We start from the raw sequence: 5,103 nt of genomic DNA, 5'->3' as shown, positions 1-5,103 counted from the left end.
TAGAGGATTATATTCTATGCCTGCTGGTGGAAACTTTGGGTGACTAGTCAGCAGTGCACACTTCACGAGTTCCTATACATGCTCTACGGACCGAGCTTTGCTCTGCGAGCCTGCCGTCAGCGCGTTATGAATGCCATGAAGTTGGAGCAGTTAAGATGACACACTCATGTTTGATAGTTTGGTATGTTTTCTTGAAATAATAAGTTGATTTGCGATTGCTTCGAAGCGTTTCGCGGGGTAGTAGCAGTAGTGTACTACCCTTCTCCCCGCCCCCGCCCCCCTTTGGAAAAAATAGAGGAGGTTGGATTGCAACGTATATTCTGAATACGTGTTTTGTTGGACGAAATTACAACACTTGTGCATACATATTTGATTTAATAGAAGCCTAAAAGTTAGCCATTTTGTGTTGTTTGAGCTAACCCATTAAAAATGTGATTTAATGGGAGCCCAAAAAACTGTTAGAGTCCAAAGGCTATTGAGCCCAAAATGGAATGGCTTAGCCCACTTGGAGGAATCCAAGTTTAAATGTTAACAAACCATTGATTATCAGCCCGCTTTTTTTGTTTTTATTTTTGTTTTTTTAAATGCCGAGCGATTCCAGACCGTAATACGTATTCTAAAAATGTATTTTGTTGAGTGGAGCTTGCGGAATGCGAGCGTAAAATTTTTGTATTTTATTTCGCGAGAGTATTCCATTAAAAATAGAATTTAATGGAAGCCCAAAAATTGTTGGAGTCCAAGAACTGTTGAGGTAACCCAATGAAAAATCAAATGTAGGTGAGACCCAGAATAATTATGGCAGCCCATTTGTGATAGAGAGGGAGCCCAAAATGAGATTCTTTGGGGTCTTATTCCCGAAATTAGGCCCAAAGAGGGGCCCGATGAGAAATTGTTGAAGTCTGGAAGCCAAAATTGAAATTTTCGAGTCCATTATCGTTCTTCGCTTTCTTTGTGACCTAATTGAAGCTGCCTCCCCTCGTTCTCACAACTCGTACCACAAACGAAAGATCACCAATAACCACAAGCGTTGGAGCAACGACTTTGCCGGCGGTGAGAGATTTTTGGGCAGTCAAAGTTGACGGCCAGGATCCGCTCATCGAGGATATTGATTGGTTGGGGATCGTCGCCTGCGCTGGTCTGTTAGGTGGCCGACGGTGCTCCGTGGTGAAGGAGAGAAGGACAAAGACATCTGAGGATATGTGGTGGACCGGTGGCGCTTTGGGTCGGGCCATTGGCAGCGAATCAAGAAGAACGGAGTCGGACGACGTTGTTTCATCGCAGATGGCAGCTACATCGAAGCTGTAAGAGGTAATTAGAAATGCTTCATTGGATCTGATTCATCGGACATTACCAGAGTTCATAGGTTACACAAGAGCTGGGTTTTTTTGTTTGATAGGTGGAGCTTTAGCTCCAGTTTACAACGAACGCTACTGTAGCTACCATCATCTAGCCGGAGGTGTCCGGTGATAACATCAGACCACAGTGTTGAAGATATTGTTGATGTTTCGATTAGGTCTCTGGTGGAACAGCTAGCGGCAAACGATGGTGATTTGCTAGGTCACCGTCAATGGCCAGCGACCGGAGATGGTCCAGCTATGGTTTCCGGTGGATGTTACCAGTTACGACTCAATCGTCCATGTGGTCACCTCGATGGCGTCGAAGAGAGACCCTGTGGGTCCCGCTGAAGATGCACCTTGAGGTGGGTCCTGCCTGTGGATCTTTTTTCTTTCTTGTCTTGTAGCTGGTATTGTGTAATATACTTGGTGGGACTAAGCTGTCTTTGTCTTTTTCGTTTTTGTTGTTGGCTCAAATGGAGCACTAGTACCGATACTACCGATACTTGTATCTTTTTATACAATCTATACAATTAGCTGTAGATGGTAGACTGTATGATATGTGGCCCTAGTGGGTCCTACTATTGGTCCTTTGTGTATGTCTTTTCTTGACAACTTTTGACCATTTGATTTATTGTGTACTATACATTGTACACTCTTTTTGTTTTTCTTTTTTTGTCATCTGATGATAGACAAATCTAATTGCGCCACTCTTGTATAATTTTTATGTACAACATTTGATTTGTAACTTGTAACTTTCAGATTCTTACTAGGCAACACATACCATTTCTTCTACCTTTTTATTTTCTATTTTACCAAGCAGTAAAATATGAATAGGTACGGTAAAATTTTGAATTCATTCTTTCAAAAATATCTGATGTATTTTGGTGAAAGAACAAATCATTTTGGGGCGACGTACAAACATCGAGCTGCTTTCTTTTCTTTGCTTTTGTCCATTGAGATGAGATAAACACATGCACTTCTTTTGTATTCTTAATAAGATTTGTACAACTTATGAGCTGTGAGTGGTAATTTTCAAGCGTGATAAATGAAATGGGTAGATATTTTTGTTTTTCTGAGTTATATAAAATGTACTAGCTTTGCAGCTGTATGTACACACAATAGCTCAAAGAATGGGGTTAGTTCATAGAAAATCACCAACTAAAAAGGATTTTTGTATATGATATGAACTAATAAGAGTTTAAGAACTCATAAAACTTTCGTTCTTCCCCATTTTTTCGAATAAATCACGAAAATAAACTAATAAAAGCGATAAAAAAATTCTTTTCTCCTCAACTTTCTAAACAAGTCACCAAAATATGGCGAAAATTGATTTGAAAGACTTTTGTTATGCCTGAAGAGCGTTTTGATGTGCTAAAAATGGATTTTGTTAGTCATATGAACTCAAAGTTGTGTAAAAACTGATGAAAACTTCTATTCTTCTCAAATTATTGAATAAAACACCAAAATAAGAACAAATAATGGGTAAAAACTTGTAGAAGCTTATTTTCTTCCCAACTTGTTGAACAACTCGCCAAGGCATGAACGAAAATGTATTTGAGAAGATCTTTTCCAGCTTGGACAATGTTCAGATGAGCAAGAAATGGAGCAGATCTAGAGATCTGAGGGAAGAGACGAAGCAGATCTGTTGGGACAAAGATCTGAATAGATCTTGGAGAGACAAACAGATCTGAACAAATAACGGTAGAAACGAACAGATCCGAGCAACCCGGAGGTGAAAACGCATCAGATCTGAACAAATCGGAGGTGAAACTGAGGCTGAGACCAAGAGACGACAGTTATTCGTTCTTGGTCCCACGGATGTCACCAATTGTTGTGATATGTCATCAGGCTGTCGGGTCTTCTAAGTTGGTTCCTGATCGGAAGTCTGGAGTTGGTGCCATCAACGGGATTCCGGCGATATACCTGAGCATACGTCACAACAAAGTCGTTAGCCTTGCCCAAGGGACTGTGCCCCGAGAGCAAGCTCCGACAATCAAGTTAATCTGGATGGAAGAGAAGAGATGGTTCTTCCTAGCCGGAAAGAATCATCTTGGTGTTGGCGATGACGTGTTTAGCCATGGCGGCTGGTTAAATGCTAGGAGATAAGGGAGAAGTCCCTTAGGGTTTTCTATCAGGATAGAGAAGATCCCTTAAAAATGTGGGGGGGGGGGGGCATGTTCTATTTATAGGGGACCCTTAGCTCAGAAGGGATATTATGTATTTTCCTCTTGGAATTAGGTCAAAAGGAGATTAAGTCAGGCCTTGGGCCCATCCAGTTTAGGCCCAACTAGCAAGGAGCTGGACCAGGCCTCTAGGGGTCGTCAAGAGAGCGCCCTGAGGTCGTCAGGCGAGCGCCCGGAGGTCGGGAGGTGAGCGCCAGGAACGGGCGCTAGACAAGGCCAACAGGAGAGCACCTGGCAAGGCTGGCAGGAGAGCGCCAAGAAAGCCTGGCACGCCAAGTCTTTACGTCTGGACCATGCTAGTGGACCATAACAACACCCATAATCAATCTGCTCCAGATTAACAATTTTTGCTTAAACTCTCATTTTCTTATATGATTTTTTTATTTACTGAAATACATTGGTTTCCATTTCAAGTAGAGAGATGGAAGTTGTTTTGATTTTGAGAGTGGTGGAATAGTTATGACAAGATACCCAAAGCCAAGGCTCAGACGGCCTCCTGATCTTCAAGATAGATTTGTTAATTCTGTTACTAAACTTGGTGGTCCTGATAGTAGTAAGCTCTCTGTTTTCAAAATCTTTGATAATAATTATGTTTTAATATTTTTTGTTTTTGATAATAAAAACCGATTAAACAGGTTTTTTTAGTGTTTAAAATTTATGGGTTATTCGAATTTATTAAGCTAAATGGCTCAATTTTGAGTATCCGATTGATCAAAGTTTTATGTTTCTTGAATTTGACTAATTTTGATGAAAATTTTAATTTGTATCAGAAGTCTCCTAATGCTCAGATTCCAAGATTGTTGAAACAATTGAAAAGTTTTGATCAATATGGACAATTTTCCTAAAACATCTTCATAGGATCAAGATTTTTTATATCCATAATCAACCTAACAAATCAAATGAATTCTAGGTTAAAGTTTGTTGTGAATGGAAATCAGAAAATTTTAAGACATTTAAAGTGTTTTTTATTTAAATATTTTATAAAAAAATCTTAATAAATCAAAACCAATAGTTTTTGAATCATACACAAAAGCCCTTTATTGTGACTTTTAACTTCAATTTTGATTTGACTTATTTGGCCCTTCAGCCTATTGGTAAAGATGCATGATACCTAACCATTTGGTGTGGATCATGTAAAACATACAGACAATTCATCAGTCACTTTCATGGACAACAACAACATACATCACACTTGATGCTGGTGGAGGAATCAAATACATTGATGATCATAGAAAGGTAGGAAATTGATGATCACAAACCATGTAAAGGTGAAACACATGAACACCACTCTTTTGCATCGTCTCTATGTTTTCTATTTCACTGTAGGCAACATTAACATCTTCTTTTGAATGTCTATCTCACTATAAGCAATCTTTGTGTTGTCTTGTGAATACCAACCATGCCAGTTGCTATCACAACCCTCTCCCCATGGGAAGCATGGGTATCCTTCTAGTTTAGATTAGAATTTTGTAATATATGAAAAGAAAGACAATTGTTTGTTTGTATTTTCAAAGTTTGAAAATGTATTTAATGAAAATAACAAAGCAGAGGCTAAGGCAACCATGGTAGGAATTCGAAAAATA

General features: G+C 39.3%; 1 long non-coding RNA gene across 1 annotated transcript; it reads left to right on the top strand.

The window, feature by feature from the left end:
- Positions 1 to 937: 937 nt before the first annotated feature.
- LOC145112535 (uncharacterized) lies at positions 938 to 2,002 on the top strand. Its single transcript, XR_013710540.1, has 2 exons — positions 938 to 1,308; positions 1,397 to 2,002. It is a non-coding gene; the product is annotated as an uncharacterized LOC145112535 (long non-coding RNA).
- The last annotated feature ends 3,101 nt before the right edge of the window (positions 2,003 to 5,103 follow it).

Source organism: Lactuca virosa, chromosome 5 (genome assembly GCF_052849685.1).
Source record: "Lactuca virosa cultivar CGN04683 chromosome 5, Lactuca_virosa_CGN04683_v6, whole genome shotgun sequence".
Taxonomy (NCBI): domain Eukaryota; kingdom Viridiplantae; phylum Streptophyta; class Magnoliopsida; order Asterales; family Asteraceae; genus Lactuca; species Lactuca virosa.
The sequence above is the reverse complement of the archived record's forward strand: the minus strand, read 5'-3'. Positions and strand labels throughout refer to the sequence as shown.